We start from the raw sequence: 20,114 nt of genomic DNA on the forward strand, positions 1-20,114 counted from the left end.
GCTCCGCCCAGAGGATTCCCTGAAACTCCACCTCCCCCAACTCAAGGCCTCACCCAAGCTACATCCAGGTGTGTCCTCATTTAGTCAGGTGCCCCTTTCCTTGCTGAGCAGCACCTAGACTCACACTGGAAGCAGCTGGCCTCAGTTTCTAGTATGGCCTTTTGAGGCAACTATAAGCACAGCATCTGTGGATTGCCTGCTGAATCTTAACAGGTGGCCACGGAGGGATACAAGCTGGGGCTAAAATCTGGCCTGCAGCTAAACCCCTCTCAGGTCTGTGCCAGTGGACACCTACCACACAAAGCCACGCTAAGAAGACTGAGAGATTTAAGAGCTTTGCTTAGTACACAGAAACAGGCACAGAAAGGTAGCCAAAATGGGAAGACAAAGAAGCAGAAATCATATGAGAGAACAGAACAGAGATCCAGAAATAATGGAGTTAAGCAATCTAACAGATGCAGAGTTCGAAACACTGGTTATAAGATGCTCAGTGAACTTATGGGAAGTGTAGATGAATTCAGTGAGAACTTCGACAAAGAGATAAAAAACAAAAAATGGAAATGGAAAGTATAAAAGGGAACTCGTCAGAAATGAACACATTATCTGAGATGACAAGTATATTAAATAGAAGAAACAAAGGAATAAAGAAGATCAAATGACCTATATAGAGGATGCGAAAGCCAAGGATGCTCAATCAGAATGGCAAGAAAAAAGATGCCAAGCCTATAAAAATTATTTAAGGAGCCTATGGGCCACTATTAAAGGTAAAAATATCCGTGTCATAGGGGTACCTGAAGGAAAACAAGATGTTGAAGAGCTATTTGAAGGAATAATGATGGAAAGCTTCCTAACCTGGCGAAGGAAATAAACATAAAACCCCGGGAATCTCAGAGAATCCCAAAAACCAAGAACCCAAAGAGGGCCAAACAAAAACACATCATAATTAAAATGCCAAAGGTTAAATACAAAGAGAGAATCTTAAAAGCAAACAAGAGAAAAGTAGTTAGATATCTACAAGGGAGTACCCATAAGGCTGACAGCTGATTTCTCAAAAGAAACTATGCAGAACAGAAAAGTGTGGCAAAAAATATTCGACATGATGAAAACTGAGGATCTACACCAAGAATACTTTATCCAGCAAAGCTATCATTTAGAGTTGAAGGACAGATAAAAAGCTTCCCAGACAAAAATAAGCTAAAGGAATTTATCATCCATCGCCAAGCCAGCATTACATAAAATGTTGGAGGGACTTCTTTAAAAAGAAAAAACATGTATCAAAAACAGGAATAAAGAATAGTAATAACTACATTCCTATCAACAAGTACCTCATATGGAAAAGAATTAAGTGCTCCAAACAAAAGACAGTGGCTGAATGAATAAGAAAACAAGAGCCCTACATATGCTGCCTACAAGGGACTTGCTTCAGATTAAAAGACACAAACAGACTAAAAAAAGGAAGGGGTTGGAAAAAGACATTGCCTTGATGGACCTAGAGGGTACTGCACTGAATGAAATGGGTCAGATAAAGACAAATATCATATGATTTCACATACATGTGGAATCTAAAGAACAAAATCAACAACAACAACAAAAGCGAAAATAAACTCATAGATACAGAGAACATTTAGAGGGATACTAGATGAGAAGCGGGTGGCGGGGACAAAAAAAGGCAAAGGGATTAAGAGGTACAAGTGGATAGTTGCAGAATAGACATGAAGATATAGAGTGTAGCATGGGGAAGATGGTTAATAATGTTGTAATAAATATGTTAAGGGGGAAGAAGGGTACTAGATTTAGTAGGGTGATCGCTTTGCAAGTTACGTGGATCTCTGATCACGATGCTATACAACTGAGACTGGTATATTATTGTATGCCAACTATAATTGAAAAAAAACCTCACTGAATTGTACAATGTAAATAGAAGCAACTAATTGTCTATTAAATTTCAATACAGACCAAAAAAAAGATCACACAGGCATTGGTAAGGAACACATCTTAGAGAAATGTACTTAGACTTAGGGAGATGATTTTTGGTGACAGCTGCATTGATACAGAAGTGGCAGAATCAAGATGACAAGGTAGTACATTAGAAATGGGAAGAGAGGTCTAAGAAAATTCTCAGGGCATTTTGGTTTTATTTTGTTTTTTAAAAGCAGGAAAATGGTTAGCCAAGGAAGCTTGATGAAATAGATGAATCTATAATCGTAAGTAAATTTAAGTTATTCTAAATTGGTAATTCGATTTTAGTTTGAGATTTCAAATTAAGAATTCTGATTATAATCCTTTCTTATTCTCTCAAATGCTCCCCTTCCCCTTTCCAATTATCAAGCTTCTTATTGCCCAACTCAGTAGAGTATGTATTTCCTGCTACTCTCTCTTACTTTCACTGGTTCCTATAATTCAGAAAAATGTATGACCAAAATAGCACAAAGGATGGTATGGAGGACCTGGGAATAGTGTACTGTTGTAAGGTCCATACTGACTCGTGAAGGGTAGAATTTTATTTGAAGATAGATTCTGATTAATTTAAAAAGTATATTATAAACTCTAGTGTAATCATTTAAAAATATTAAAAGTGAAACATATATTAAACCAATGGTGGTGATGAAACAGAAATGCTCAATTAAACCAAAGGCAAAAGGTAATATTAAAAAAAAACCAAAAAAAAAAAAAAAACAGGAACAAGGAGAAACCATATAGCAATGGTATCAGTAATCCTATTATATTTTAATGATATAAGGAAACTATATAGAAACAGATTAATCTAAATTAAATAGAAAACTTCCTAGAAAGACACAAACTATGGAAAGTGACTCAAGAAAAAACAGAAAATCTAACCACTCCTATAGCAAGTAAGGATACTGAATTAGTAATTTTTAAAAACTTCCCACAATGAAAAGCCCAGACACAGATAGCTTCATTGGTGAATGCTATCAGAGGTTCAATGATGTAACACCAATCTTTCACAAACTCTTCCAAAAAATAGAAGAGGAATTCTATTATTAACCGAACACAAAAACCGGATAAAGACATAGGACAACTACAGAACAACATCCTTTATGAACAGAGACACAAAAATCCTCACCAAAATACAAGCAAACCAAATGCAGCAACAAATGGCCAAGTGGGATTTATCCCAGGAAAGCAAGGTTGATTTAACATTTGAAAATTAACCAATGTCATATATCACATTAACAGAATATAATGCCCACATGATCATCTCACAAAAAAGCACTGAACAGAATTCAACACCCTTTCATGATAAAAACACAAGAACCTCTGTGTAAAGAGAACTTCCACGGTTTGATAAAGGGCATCTACAAAAACCCACACATAACATCATACTTAATGGTGAAAGACTGAATGCTTCCCCCCAAGATCAGGTACAAGACAAGTATGTCTGCTCTCACCACTTCAATTTTAACATTATTCTGAAGATTTTAGGTAAGGCAATGGGGGGGGGGGGGGGGGGGGGGGGGGGGAAGTGGTTAATTAAAAGACATCCAGATTAGAAAGGAAGATATTTTAGTAAAACTATATTTGCAGATGACATGACCTTCTATATAAAAAGTCCTAAGGAATCAACAAAATGCTACTTAAGTTAATAAAAATGTTCAGCAAGGCTGCATGATACGAGGTCAACATACCAATTGCATTTCTATATACAAAAACACTTGTGGTGTTTCCACACACTAACAATTCAAAATTTAAATTTAAAAAAGTCAATTCACGACAGCCTTAAAAAATAAAACGCTTAAAAATAAACAAAATAAGACTTGTATGCTGAAATCACAAAACACTGTTGAAAGAACTTAAAGAAGACCTAAGTAAATAGAAACATATCTATGCTCATGGTTCAGAAAATTTAACATTAAGATGACAATACTCATCAAATTATCTACAGATTCAATGCAGTCCTTACTAAAATTCACCCTAAATATCTCCCCCCTTTTTTTTTGGCAGAAATCAACTAGATGATCATATGAAAATACAAGTCACCAAAGAAGTCAAAACAATCTTGAAAAAGAACAAGGATGGAGAACTCACACTTTCTGATTTCATAATTTATCAGAAAGTACTACACAGTAATCAAAACTGTGTGACGCTGGCATAAGTGAAGACTTATAGTTCAAAAGAATGGACTAGAGAGTCCAGAAATAAGCCCTAACATCTATGGTCAATTGGCTTTTAACAAGGACACCAAGACAATTCAATAGGGGAAAAACGTCTTTTGGAAAAAATGGTGCTGAGACAACTGGATATTGACTTGCAAAAGAATGAAACTGGAACCCCTCACTCACGCCATATAAAAAACCAACTCAATGGGTTAGAGACCTAAATGTAAAAGCTAGAACTATCAAACAAAAGAAAACGTAGTAAGTCTTAATGAAGCTTCAGTTTGGCACGGTTTCTTATATTATGAAACCAAAAGCACAAGTGACAAAATCAGTTGGACCCTATCAAAATTAAAACCTCTTGTACTTAAAAGTTTCTATCAAGAAAGTGAAAAGACAACCCACAGAATGGAAGAAAAAATGTTTGCAAATCAGATCTCTGAGAAAGGACTTTTATCCAGTCTACTACATAGGCTGGAGAACTCGTAAAACTTAACAACAGAAAGACAAATAATCCAATCTAAAAAATGTACAAAGGATCTGAATGGATACACAAATGGCCAAAAAGATGCTTAACATTACTAATCATTAGGGAAATGCAATAAAAGCCACAATAAGATGCCACTTCACCTGCACACTCACTCAAAGCTAAAATAAAAAAGATATATAAAACTAAGTGTTGACAAGGATGCAGAGAAACTGGAACCCTCATTCTTTGCAGATGGAAATATGAAATGATACAGCCACTTTGTAAAACAGATTGGCAGTTCCTCAAATTACCATAGACCTAATAATTCCAATCTTCAGTATCTGCCCAAGAGAAATGAAAGTATATGTCCATATAAAAGCTAGTACATTAGTTTACAGCAGCATAATTCATAAGAAACAAAAGGTGGAAACACCACAAATGTCAGAAACTGATAATTGGATAAAATATGATGAATCCATACAATGAATTATTACTCAACCGTTAAAAAAAAGGATGAAGTACTGAAACATGCTACGCATGGATGAATCTTAAAATGACGCTAAGAAAAAGATGTCAGTCACAAAAGACCATATATTGCATTATTTCACTTATATAAAATGTCTAGAGAAGGCAAATCTATAAAGACAGAAAAGTGGGTTAGTTGTTGGCCACAGCTGGAGGGGCTGGGGAGAATGGAGTTTCTTTTGGAGGTGATGAAATGTTCTAAAATTGATTGCTATGATGGTTGCACTTTATTAAAAACCGCTGAATTGTATACGTTAAATGTGTTACGTGAATTATCTTTCAATAAAGCTGTTTTTTCAAAATGCAACGGCAAGTTAAAAATAACATAAACCATCATCAAATGGATTTAAGAACTGCTATACCTAGTCAAATGTATGGTCCCTCTAGTCCAGTGTTCTGTCTCAAATAGTGCCAGAACACACACACACACACACACACACACACACACACACACACACACACACACTCTCTCTCTCACACTCTCTCCCTCTCTCTGAAAAGAAATAGTCCATTTCATTTAGAAAGGATTATGTAGAATCCTAAAACCATACTGTCACTCAGTATGAACCACTATTATCTAAAACTGTTATTAGCCTCTCTTTTTATTTGGAATAATTAGTTCCAATGTTTCTACCCACTGAAGAGAGAAATACTGTCCTTATTTTTGTCCTAAATTTACTATTTAGCTCTTCTGTGGGTGTCTCCTTAGTTTAATATATGACAGTAAGGAAGACCAGTACGTATTCTCATCTATAATTCTATTTACCTTTCAGGGTCATCCAACTTTGGTAAACTCAGCTTTATAAAGCTCTTCCATAAATAGTTAATATTGGTATCTCAAGGGTTCCAAAGCCAGAGAGAAATGGTCTGATTTATTCTTCATGAAACAGCTCTTTAATCATTTGGTGACAGTCATCACTGCCATCATTGCTAGGCCTCATAAAGATTTTATTCTCTAGATTTAGAGGGTTGGCTGATTGTGCTTTATTACTACAAGTTTATTTCTTAGGTATAATAGGATGATATAGAGACATCCTGGCTACAGTAGGATGATATACAGACATCACAGTAGCTACCATGTGTTCGTTTACCAAGAACTAGATACCATGCTAAAGAGTCCATATGCAGTCTTATTTAACCTCTGTAATAACCCTCTTAATGGCTAGCTGGTATTTGAATCCAAATTATTTTTCCTCAGAGTTCCACAGGACCTGATAAGATCTCCATAAGTTAGAGTTAAGGATAAAAAAAGTCACAGAACAATACGTTCACAATTTTTTTTTCAATGTGAACATGTATTTGTGTAAATGCATGAAGAAGCAGAAGCATACACCTTCGGGCAAAGAAGTAAAAGCAGGAGAGTAAGGGCAAAAAAGAATTTTTAGGTTCTACTGTAAATATTTACATATGGCTTTAATATTAAAAAATGCAAATGTATTCCTATTTATGTTTTTTCTTACAAGAATAACAATATCACAAAAATGGAAAAAAAATAGTTGTATTAATCAGAATACACACACTAGTGTAGTTCTGTGACAAGCTCTCTCACCTTTAGACCTTTGTCCTTCGTCAGCCTATGACATACATATTCCCACACCCCCCCCTTTATCCTCCAAAGAACTTCCTTGATAAGCTCTCTCACTTTTGGGGGACTAGGGGCAGGAGAACAGCAGTTTAGGTATTACACCAATATAATTAAGAAAGTTCCTGTCCTTAGGTCCAGGTGGAGAAAAGAGTAGGCAGGTACTCAGTTTGGTGTAATGGGAAATCCCATAATTCCTCTCCATCATTGTAGGTACTCTAGCTACAGGTCCTGAGTAGAATAAAACTTCTATTCCCCATTGGAGCCTAAAGGTGAGAGTGGGAAAACAGCTGACCCTTGAACAACATGCGTTTGAACTGCACAGGTCCACTTACATGTGGATTTTTTTCAATAAATACACAGTCGACCCTCCATATCCCTGGGTTTGCATCCTCGGGTTTGTATCCACAGAGTCAACCAACCACAGATCAAAAACATATTTTTAATCCACAGTTGTGAATCCACAGATGAAGAGGGGAAGACTTCAACATCTCCAGATTTTGGTATCTGCTGGGGTCCTGGAACCAATCCTCTCCACCCCCGGCCCCTGTGATTACCAAGGGAAAACTGTAGTTAAGTTTTGGGGAAGTCAAAATTTATATAGAGATTTTCAACTGCAGGGAAGTCGATGGCCCTTACCCCATAGTTCAAGGGTCAACTGCATCATAAAATGTTTTAAACCTAGACTAATAAATGACCTGTATTGCCATATGTATAAAAATAAAAAGACTGAAAAAACAAATGTCCTCACCCAATTTAAGATTAAAAATGGAGAGAAAATTATCAGGAAAGGATATATCAACCACATTAATATTAGTTAAATACTTTAAGTACTATGTCTTGAAGTTAAGTTAGCTGTAAGCACAATTTTATCTGTTCTCCTCAATATCACAAAGTAAATCATTAATAAATACCTGATGAACTGAAATGGCTTACCATGTTAGCGTGGCAAGTTAAAAATGAAATGTAATCTTAAAAAATAAAAAGCTCTCTTAAGCACATTATCTCTTGGGTCAAGTATAAACTTAAATCAGGAATTACAGAAAAGCACAGATCTAGGTTTTAGGTATATTAAGAACTATATTGTACAAAAAGTTGTCATCACGTAAGTGTTACAAAGAACCAATATTTAAAAAAGCATTCTGATATAGTTAAAATTTTGTGTATATATATGAAAATTTCCAGATGGGCCTTACTATTCATATAGTAATTATCTTTTTCTCTTTGTTACAAAAAAAGATCTTTATATAAATTCATTTAAAAAAATCTGTTACTGACACTTAAAAATTTTTTTCCCAAGTGTGCTACTTAATTATTATATACTATGGTACTAGGACATCCACAAAATTTACAATAACCCACCAATCCTAACAAAAGCAGTTTTATACCCCTTTAAAAAATATCAGGCTCTCTTGGGTTTAAAAAGATCTTAATACAGTTGTCCATAGAATCTTAATATAGCACACTTCCCTTAGTTTTCCACTGGAGCTGTAATTCGTTTCCTTAAAAAAATCTAACTTCTAAACCTAGCTGTATTAGCCAAATGATCTGGAGAAAATTATTTAATCTTTTTGTATTTCTACATCTTCATCTCTAAAATTAGAAGGACAAGATTAGTCAGAGAGAATCAAAAGATGTACTTAAGTTCCATTCCAAAAAAAGAAAATGGAAGAAATTAAAGATAGGGAACAAATGGGAGGAAAAGAAAAAAGCAGAGGGACGGAGGGAGAGGGGAAGGGAAGAAAGAAGGAAAAGGGAGAGGAAAAGAAACAGAATGAAAACTAAACAAAATAACACTTAGGATGTAAACTCATATCTCTCAGTGAGTAGCAGTTTCTTATAAGGCCTTTATCTCACAGACATGTTTCATTCAACTAAACCAGGTGCTGCATGTTCCTTTTAAATAAGCTTTTACACACACATACATAGACTATCAAGATAGATTCCTAGGTAAATATGTTAGGCATGTTTACTACTCTTAAAAAGGAAAAAACAGGAGAGGAAAAAAAAATGGCGTAGATGATAGAGGCTCTGTTTATCCCTCTGGCGACCAAATCAAAGTTTTGACGGAAACAAGAAGCAGCAGCAAGGAAAAATCGCCTAGGATCTAGAGGAACAAGCCATACAACTAGGGAGAAGTCCAAGAAATCACCCTGCAATGGCAGAAGGTAGGATGGGCGAGCACCGAGTGCTACTGAGATGGAGGCTGAGGTAGCGGCAGAGGTCTCTTAAAGGGGCCACGACCACGAGCGGATTTTCGAGGTGACAGACCTGCGTGCAGCAGGCACCAGGGTCTTATACTGTCGGAGTGAGGTCTGAGGAGAGCCTCGATGGGTATCCACTGTTCCCTGTTGAGCTCTCCCCACTACCAGTGTGCAGACACAGCGCTGCCACAGCCCTGACATCATCAAACTGGATAACAGAGGTCGCTCTGCCCCAGAGGATTCCCTGAAACCCCGCCTCCCCCAACTTGCGGCTCCACCCAAGCCACACCCAGGTATATCCTCAGCAAGTCAGGTGCTCCTTGCTGGGCAGCGCCTAGACTCACACCGGAGGCAGCTGGCCTCGGTTTCTGGTGTGGCTTTTTGAGAGAACTATAAGCACAGCACCTGTGGACTGCTTGCTGAATCTTAACAGGTGGCCATGCAGGAGCAGAGGCTTGGGTTAACTCTGGCCTGCAGCTGAACCCCTCTCAGGACTGTGCCACTGGACACCTACCATACCAAAAGCCACACTAATAAGACCAGGAGACTTAAGAGCTTTGCTTAGTACATAGAAACAGACATGGCAAGACAGCCAAAATGGGAAGACAAACAGAAACCATATGAGAGAACAGAACAGAGATCCAGATATAATGGAGTCAAGTAATCTAACAGAGGCAGAGTTCAAAACACTGGTGATAAAGATGCTCAATGAACTTTTGGGAAGTATAGAGAACTCCGATAAAGAGATAAAAAACATGAAAATGGAAATGGAAATTATAAAAGGGAACCCGTCAGAAATGAAGAACACATTATCTGAGAAGTACATTAAATGGAATAGACAAAGGAATAAACAAAGTGAATAAAGAAGAGGACCAAATGCCCTATCTAGAGGATGGGAAAGCCAAGGACACTCAATCAGACTAGCAAGAAAAAAGATGCCAAGACTATAAAAATAATTTAAGGAGGATACAGGACACTATTAAGGGTCCAAATAGTCATCTGATTGGTGTAACTGAAGAAAATCAAGATGTTGAACAGCTGTTTGAAGAAATAACTTCCCTAACCTGGTGAAGGAAATGGACATCAAACCCCAGGAAGCTCAGAGAATCCAAAAAAACAGGGATCCAAAGAGGCCCACACCAAGACACATCATAATTTAAATGCCAAAGGTTAAATACAAAGAAAGAATATTAAAAGCAACAAGAGAAAAGCAGATAGTTACCTATAAGGGAGCAGCCATAAGACTGGCAGCTGATTTCTCAAAAGAATCTATGCAGGACAGAAGGGCTTGGCAAAAAATATTCGACAGGATGAAGACCCAGGTTTACAACCAAGAATAATTTATCCAGCAAAGCTATCATTTACAGCTGAAGGACAGATAAAGAGCTTCCCAGACAAAAATAAGCTAAAATAATTTATCACCACCAAGCCAGTACTACAGGAAATGTTGGAGGGATTTCTTCAAGAAAAAAAAACCATGTATCGAAAACAGGAATAAAAAATGGTAACAACTACATTCCTATCAATAAGTATCTCAAATGCGAAAGAATTAGGTGCTCCAACCAAAAGATGGAGTGGCTGAAAGGATAAGAAAACACGACTCCTGTATATGAAAAGGAAGGGGCTGGAAAAAGATATTGCTTTGATGGACCTAGAAGGTATTTAAGTCAGATAGAGAAAGATAAACACTATATGATGTCACTTATATGTGGTATCTAAAGAATAAAAAGAAGAAACTAATCAAAAACATTCACAAATAGAGTGGACAATTTGGTGGCGGACAGAGGGAGGGGGTTTGATGGCTGGGAGAATGTGGTGAAGGGCTAAAGAAGTACAAATTAGAAGCTGATAGATGGTCACGGGGATGGGGATCAAGGCATAGAGAATGCGGTTAGCATTAATACGTTGGCTAGGTGGAGGGTCAGGGGAGGGAAGGAGCAACTGGGGGATTGTTTTATGAACTATATAGATGTCTAACCAATATACTGTATACCTGAAACTAAATTTAAAAATAATTTATTAAAAAAGGAAAACACAAGCAGCAATGAGTATGGCTTAGAAGGATACGGAACAGTTTTCCTACTAATCTCTCCTTGTCCACAAAACTCAGGTTAGAAATCACTTTACCTAAAAAGTTGTTTCCTACTCTACTTCCTCTCCATTCCTCAAGACTGAGTTAAGCAGCAGGCGCTGCCAATTGTTTACCGGCCATTCTCAAACCTCCTTCAGCTTTTTTTTTGGTTCAAATAGCAATCCTTGCTAGAAGAAAAGCAGGACCCATCTCTAGTCCAAGGGAATAAATGATGACTTCCTTAAGCCAATAATAGAAGTCCCATTTTCAGTACTTGATTTAGACATGGGCATGTGACCACAACTCCAGTCAGTGAGACATGAGACAACCCAAAAGAAACCCTTTCTTCTGCAGCTGAATGCTGTCTAGGATGTATGTAATATTTGGGAATGAGACAATTAGGGGCATTAGTCTGAAATACAGGCTGAGAATGACAAAAAGATCTTTAATTACAACCTATTGGAAATGCCCTACCTTTTAAGAGAGATTATTAATCTTTATTGAATAAGGCTGAATTTTCTGCTACCTGCAGCTAAAAACATTCAGAAAACTCTCAGTGCTTTCAGAACATACTTTTTCAAAGCAAAAATATCATAGAAAATACAATCACAGGGCTTTTCACAAAAACTATTTCCAACACAAAGGCAAAGAATGGTTTCTTGCTCTTCGAAGTGTCTGAGAGTATATTCTCAATATGTGTTCTCTAAATAACAGTGTTAGTGTAGGTGTGTAAGGTAGGAAGGAGGTGAAGCTAGAAAAGTTGGTTAGAGCAAGTCTAAAAACCTGAACAAGTTAAAGAATTTAGACTTTATCTTATGACAGACCAGAATTTCACAAAATGGTGTCACACAGAACACTGCCCTGGCATGTTAAAAGACATACCAAGGAGAATATCAAATATATTTGGAAAATATCGATAAAACTAAGTTAAACAGGTTTCTACAATGCAGGATTTATGAACCTACAATATGCAATGCACATTCTCAACTCCCAAATCTTAGGAAAATGCAACTTTAAGCAATGGAAAGTAACATGAACATTGTTTTGTTTCATAAAAACGAATTCAGTGACAGTATAGGAAATGAAAGACTTGCATTATGATTGAGTGGGGTAATATGGGTACATGCACAGGAAGGTAACACAGCTGGATGCTGAACAGTTAGATTATCAAACTATCAAGATGAGATAATGGCCTAAATTAAGACAATAGATTGAGATGAAAGGAGAGAACAGAAAAGAGAAAAATTTCTGAGGTAGAAAAGACAGTTTAATTAAATGGAAAGAAAGAGAGCTGAGCTATAACCATACAGTCTTTACCTCAAGGAAATGGAAGGCAAAAGTGATACCATTAACTTGAACACTAAATAAAGAGGACTAATATAGGAAGAATAGGTGACAGAATCTAAATTTTGACTAGTTGTGTGCATCATTTACCACACCATACTATACTGGTTAAAAGTTATACTTTAAATTTTAACAGCCAAACGTTCTGTGACTTTTATTTTATCTATCTACACATAGTACACCATCATACTTCTTACTTAATAACTAGATGGAAAGCAATAGAAAAACCATTGGAGTTTTATGCTACAGCTTTTACCAGATTTATGATTCTTATCATAAATCAGCAGCCCTGTTTGTTGCCAACAACAAAAAAAGTACCCTCTACCAAAGCTATGGGCTGCCTTCCTATAAATCTTACCTCCTCACTTCCCAATCTATTTCTATTGCAATTTCAGTACCCTGTCCTTCACCACTGACTGCACCAACAAAGGTTGGACATGTAATATAAACTCAGTATTCTCTTTCATTGTTCAAATTGAAGGGAGCATGTGGTCTTCGTATCTGAGGATTCAACTAATAAGTATTCCCATTGAAACTGTTATAATCAAAGGTTAAAGACTAAACAACTATTCACATTACAGGTACCAAACAGATGTACAGCATTTAATGTTGATTTCCTCCTTTTCAAATAAGTTTTTCTTCCATATGTAATGCATTTTAGACACTGTGGATATCAGCTTTTGTAGGCTATTCTAGAAACAATGATTTCTAGTATTAGGTCTTTTTCACTTAGAAGTCAATAAATGACCCACAAACTTTTAGAATATGATACATGCATGCATAAACTGATCTCATATTAGCAAGATATAACTATAAATTAAGCACGTATTATTATACACAGTAACGTTTTATATTTTTTTAATTTCAAGAGGCTGATGGGCAAGGACAATCTCTCCTGAAACAATATGCCCACCACCTATGATGGTTTTATGTGTCAACTTGGCTATAGGTCCCATTTATTCAATCAAACACTAATCTAGATGTTGCTGCAAAGGTATTTTGTAGATGTGGTTAATATCTATACTCAGTTGACTTTACGTAAAGGAGACTATCCCTAATTACTGGGTAGGTCTTGTTCAATTATTTGAAAGGCAATAAGAGCAAAACTGAGCTTTCTGAGGAAGAAATTCTGTCTCAAGGCTGCAGTATCAGGTCTTGCAAAAGTTTCCAACCTGATGGCTTGCCCTTCCCCCAAAAAATCATATAAACTGATTCCTTAAAGTGAAATAAATCTATAATATGTGATATTGTGATTTATAATGAGAAATATATATTTGGCAAAGAGCTAAAATACTTGGAATTTCTTAAGTGATGAGAACAATTTAAAAAGTGTCTTTAATTATGATAACGAGTTGACTTTTGGACAGCGTCTAGGTAACCTAAGGATGGTGGCTGATTACTAGGGGATCCACCCATGTGATTAAAATGTTCGAACTTTCAATGTTACCCCCCAACTTCCTGGGGAGGGGAGAAGGGCTGGAGATTGTGTTCAATTGCCAATGGCCAATGATTTAATCAATCATGCCTATGTAATGAAGCCTCCATAAAAACCCAAAAGGACCAGGTTTGGAGAGTTTCTGGATTGGTGAACATGTGGAGATGTGGGGAGAGTGGCATCCTGGAGACGGCATGGAAGCATATTAGCTTGCCCTATGCATCTCTTCCATATGGCTGTTCCTGACTTAACAGCCTTTATAATAAACTGTCACATAGTTAAATGTTCTCCACCACATTAATCAAACTCAAAGAAGGGGTCAATGAAACATCTGATCTACAGCCAGCCAGTCAGAAGCACAGATAACAATCTGGACTTGCCACTGGCAACTGAAGTGGGAGCAGGGACAGTTTTGTGGGACTGAGCCTTTAACTAGTGAGATCTGACACTATCTCCAGGTTGACAGTGTCAGAATTGAGTTGAATTGTAGGACACCCAGGTGGTATTGAAGAATTGCCTTGTGGTGTGGAGAAAACATACACATAATAAATGTCTCCCGTTAGTTACGTTTCTCTGGAGAACCCTGATACACTATCCCTCACACCCAAATTAAACACACACACACACACACACACACACACACACACACACACACACACACACACTATGTTGTTAAAGCATTCAGTTACCTATGACACCACTATACCATTCAAGATGTTAACATTTTGTGGTTGAACCTGTTCAGAGGTTGAAGAAGAAATGGAAGGAAAAACAGAAGAAATACACAAAGGTCAAAATAAAAGAAATAAGAGTAGAAAACTTAGCTGAACAGAAGACAGATTTGAGTTTTTACTACAGAGCAGCCCCCACACATTACAGAATAATGAAAACAGAAATGTAAAAAGGATAAAGATGAATCTCTTAAAACAATACAGAAAGCAAATACAGACTAAGAACCAGGCAAGTATCAACCACTGGGACCCACAAGAACTAATAACTAACATAGTTTCAAGGTTTTGTTAATAACTAACACCTAATAATAATAAGTAACATTTACTGAGTCCTTAATATGTGCCAGGTCCTGTTTTAGTGCTTTACATACATTAACACGGTTAAACTGAACACCAGTCCTATGAGGTAAGTTACTGTTAATGTCTTCTAAGGATGGAGAAATGGAAGCACAAGATTACTCTATCCATCGAAAAGTAGCCACGCCAAGCCAAGATCCAAGCAAAAGCTGTCTCGCTCTAGAGACTGTGCTCTTTTCATTATACAATACCACCTAAGAAATAAAAACAGTACTATTTTTAAAAATTAACAAGAGTTCTAAAGTTAGATTTCAAAATAAATTTTAGGGTAATCACTTGAATGAATATATAACAAATAGATCACTAGGGATAAAAATGCATTAAAGAAAATCAGGCAAAAGAAAGAAGAGGCAGGAGACAGGATTGGCATAGAAGGTAAGATGGCATAGAAGGTAAAGGCTGTACATGCCTCCTCTAGCAATTACGCCAAAATTATAACAAAGTACAGAGCAACCAGTACATGGAGTTGCCAGAGGTCTGGCTGAACAGAAGCCCTACAACTAAGTCACCTCAAATAACAGGTCACCTCAAAACGGTAGGTGGGGCAGAGAGATGAAATGGCCGGGTCCCACAATTGCGTGTGGTGGTCAAGAATAGGGAGGTTATCTTGGCTGCAGAGCCCCCTTCCCTACCTGAGGAATAAGGGGTCGCAGCCACACACTGGGCTCCCCAGCTCAGGGTTCCAGTACCGAGAAGAGAAGTCCCCACAACTTCTGGCTATGAAAACCAGCAGAGGTTGCCGCTGAGTGAGACAGAGGGTTGCAGGAAGCAGAGACCTTCCTCTTATGAAGGGCCCACACCTGGACTTACTTGCTGATGGACTCACTCACTCTGAGCTCCAGTGCTGGGGCAGCTGCTTGAAGGCACCAGGGACTTAAGGGGAGGCAATGAGCTACTGGACTTCAGGGTGAGGGCTGGAGAGGCAGTGTGTTCAGGGATAGAGGTGTAGGCAAAAGCCACTGTTCCTTTGTTGAGCCCTCCCCCTTCCCAGCCTGCTGACTCAGGCGCCATCAACCTAGATAATACAGGTCACTCCACCCAGGGATTTTCCTGAGACTCCACCTCTCCCAACTTGTGGGCCCACCCAAGTCATTTCCAGTGGTTTACTCCATACAAACAGGCTGTCTTGGCTCCTGCTGCAACCTTTCATAAAATCTCTCAAAGGCTCACAAAACCCAAAGAAGCAGCATCTGGCCTCAGCATGCTCTGTATCTCTTGCTGAGCAGCCCCCAAACCCTGCACTAGTGGCAGCTGGCATTGGTTTCAGACTTGACCCCTCATGGCATCTATAAGCTCAGCATGGGTGGCAGCCATATGTGGATTGATCTGTGACTATTACCAGGTGGCCCTGGAGGTACACAGGCTGTGGCTGATCTTGGTCTGAAGCTGAACTCCTCTCACGTCAGTGCCAAGGGGCCTCACAGCACACCTACTACATAAAGTCACTCTACTAAGACTGGGAGACTTAGGAGCCCTATTTAATACATGTAAACAGACATAGGGACGCAGCCAAAATGGGGAGAGACAAAGAAACACGCCCCACTTGAAATAACAGAACAAAGCTTCAGAAAAAGAATTCACCCAAATGGAGACAAGAAATATACCAGATGCAGAGTTCAAAACACTGGTTATAAGGATAGGGGAAGAGTAGATGAACTCAGTGAGAACTTTAACAAAGAGATAAAAAACGTAAAATTGGAGATGGAAGTTATAAAAGAGAACCAGTAAGAAATGAAGAATACAATATCTGAGATGAAGAGTATATCAGAGGGAATCAACAGAGTGGATGAAAGCCAATCAGAACAGCAATAAGAAAAAAGAATAGAAAATAATGAAGATAAAATAAAGAGCCTATGGGATAACATCAAACGTAACAACATTTGCCTCATAGCATACCAGGAGGAGAAGAGAGAGAGAGAGAGCAAGAAATTCAAAACCTATCTGAAGAATAATGATGGAAAATTTCCATAACCTGGTGAAGGAAATAGACATACAACTCCAGGAAGCTCAGAGTCCCAAAAAACCAGGAACCCAAAGAGGCCCACACCAAGACACATCATAATTAAAATGCCAGAGGTTAAATACAAAGAGGGAATCTTAAAAGCAGCAAGAGAAAAACAGGTAGTTACTTGTAAGGGAACACTCATAAGACTGGCAGCTGATTTCTCAAAAGAAACTATGCAGGACAAAAGGGCTTGGCAAAAAATATTCAAAGTGATGAAAATCAAGGATCTACAACCAAGATTATTCTATCCAGCAAAGCTATCATTTAGAGTCGAAGGACAGATAAAGAGCTTCCCAGACAAGAAAAAGCTAAAGGAGTTCATCATTACCAAGCCAGCATTACAGGAAATGTTGGAGGAACTTCTTCAGAAAGAAGAAAAACATATGCAGCAAAAATATGAATAAAGAATGGCAATAACTACATATCTATTAACAAGTACTTCAAATGAAAAAGGATTAAGTGCTCAAGTACTCAAAGACAGGGTGGCTGAATGGATAAGAAAACAAGACATATGCTGCCTACAAGAGACTCACTTCAGATTAAAAGACACTTACAGACTAAAAATTAAGGGGATGCGAAAAGATACTGCACAATGAACCTAAAAGATAGTGTGTTGAGTGGAGTAAGTCAGATAGAGGAAGACAAATGCTATATGATTGCACGTACATGTGGAATCTAAAGAGCAAAACAAACAAACAGAAACAAACTCTTAGATACAGAGAACATTCTGAAGGTTATCAGATGGGAAGAGGGTTGAGGAGGTTGGTCAAAAGTGGGGAGGGGATTAAGAAGTACAAATTGGTGGTTACTAATAGTCATGGAGATAGTACAGCATAAGGAATATAGCCAATAATATTGTAATAACTATGTATGATGTTAGAGAGGCACTAGATTTATTGGGGTAATCACTTTATGAGGTATATAGATGTCTAATCACTACGTTGTATACCTGAAACTAATATACTATTGTATGCTAACTATAATTGAAAAATAAAAATTATTATTATTAAAAAAAAGGCAGAAATAGAATATAGAAAGCTGGAAGATGAACTCCAAACTTATCAATTATCACTATAAATGATAAATGTGAATAGGTTAAAGTTCTCTATTTAAAAGAAACCTTTGGAACAGGCATTTTTTTCCTTTTAAATCTAGCTAAGTGTTGTTTATAAGAAACACATCTAAATTAAAATAATAGAAGAAGGAAGATGATAAAGGAATATATGCTAATAAAAGAATGACTACATAAAAAACGGAATTTAAGTAAAAAAAAATTGAGACAATGCATGTTTTATATTGATGAAAGGTACAATTATTCTAGTATATTAAGTCCTCACTTAATGTAGCCAATAGGTTCTGCACTTTAAGTGAAATGACGACATATAACGAAAGCAATTTTACCATAGGCTAATTGATATAAACAAGAGTTACGTTCCTATGGCATCTAATCAACATTATAACAAAACAATATTGAACAAGATGATGCTTTTCAAGGACCTTCTATATAACATTCAAGCATTTAACCCAGCCTAGATATAAAGCAATAAATATATATGTACTACATAATACCAAAACTGTTAGAAATGCAAAAAGAAACTGATAAACTCGCAATTATTATATAGGGCTGATACATGTTTCTCAAATATTAACTAGTAAAAGCAAGAATGTATGGAATTTAAGTAATAAGATGAACAAATATAAAATATTTCCCCCCTAATAGAGAACACACTATTTTCAAATGACCACAGAACTTCATTTTTTTTTTTTTTTAGGTGAAGCAACCCTTGGTTGACCTCACAGATTGCAAGGACCTTGTCAGCTTACAATCCCTTATTTTTTATTTTTTCTGCCTATAGCACCTGGTCTTCCTAGGTAGTCTCCCATCCAAGTACTAACCAGGCCTGACCCTGCTTAGCTTCCGAGATCAGACAGGATCGAGCTTGTTCAGGGTGGCATGGCCATAGAGAACTTCAATTTTTAAAATACCTACATATCAGGCCATAAGCAGTTTTAATAAAATCTCTAAAGTATAAATCATATAACCCAACCCATAAACTAATCTCTGGCCATGTGCAATAAAACTAGGAATCTCACTAGTGTAAATGGAAAGATCTAAAGTTACTGACATCTGGGTTCCAAAAGATTCCCAACAATCAGTCCAGTCAGATCAGTGAGGTCCATAGTAAACAAGCACCAGTCATTATTAAACTTTTGAATTTCTCAATGCCCAACTCAAATACCAGCAGACAATCAAGGCTCATAGAGAAACTAAAATCAATAAACAAATGGAAAAAGCAGAAGCTGTGAAAGGAATTGAAAACTTCGAGAAGAAAGGAAAAATAGGCATCATTTTGTTTCATACATATAAGAGTTTCTCATTTTAAAGATCTCTTGGAAGTTAAAAATTATAGCAAAAATGAAACTCAACAGTATGGTCAAGCTAAGGGTTTCCAAGAAATCTTGAGAACAGAACTAAAAAAATAAAAATATGAATAACAAGAGAAAAAAGATAAGGAAAGTAGACCATTTGGTTTAGGAGAAACAACTTATATATAACAGGAGTTCCAAAAGAAGCAATAGAGAAAATACAGGGTAAGAAATAAAAGCAACAGAAGGAAAATTCTGAACTAATGGCTAATGAATTTCCAGATACAAAGAGCCATGAGGGAAAAAGAGACTCACACCAAGGCACATCACTGCGAAGCTTTGAAACACTGAGGACAAGTAGAAAAACCTAAAAAATTCCAGAGGAAAAAAATTGGTTACAGGGGACAGAGAATCCTACTAGCATCAGTCTTTAACAACAAGAGAAGTTAGGAAAAAATAGAGCAATGCCCTTAAAATTCTCAAGAAAAATTATTTCTATCTAGAATTCAGTATCCAAATTACCAATTAAGGGGAGGAAAAGGAAGGTGAAGAAAGATATTTTCATAAATGCAAAGTCTCAAAAAAATATTTATCTCCCAATGCCGTTCTCAAACAACTATTAAGGTTTACTTTCAAATATGAGGGAGGACACCAGGAGAGAGAAGAAAATGCGGTTCAGGAAACAGAATCCAACATTAGCTATCCAACATTAACTGAAGATATAAATAATTCCCAAAGTGAGTAAAAGGAGACCACTAGCCTGGGCATCAACCTAGAAAGCAACTAGTATTGACTGGTGAAGATTAGAAGTTAACAGAGGCTTCTACAAAATGGAAGAATACCTAGAAACTTCAGTGTATTGACAGATTTAAATAGCTGGGAGAAGAATTTAAGGGAAAAAATATAATA

The 20,114-nt window shown here is 37.0% G+C and overlaps 1 protein-coding gene and 1 pseudogene across 12 annotated transcripts in view; both read right to left on the reverse strand.

Annotated features, from left to right (window-relative positions):
• Window positions 1–20,114, reverse strand: part of WNK1 (WNK lysine deficient protein kinase 1) — a 139,345-nt gene that overhangs the window by 89,202 nt on the left and 30,029 nt on the right. The window lies entirely within an intron of this gene.
• LOC111744570 lies at window positions 18,686–18,804 on the reverse strand (annotated as a pseudogene).

Source organism: Pteropus vampyrus, unplaced genomic scaffold, assembly GCF_000151845.1.
Source record: "Pteropus vampyrus isolate Shadow unplaced genomic scaffold, Pvam_2.0 Scaffold137, whole genome shotgun sequence".
Lineage (NCBI taxonomy): Eukaryota > Metazoa > Chordata > Mammalia > Chiroptera > Pteropodidae > Pteropus > Pteropus vampyrus.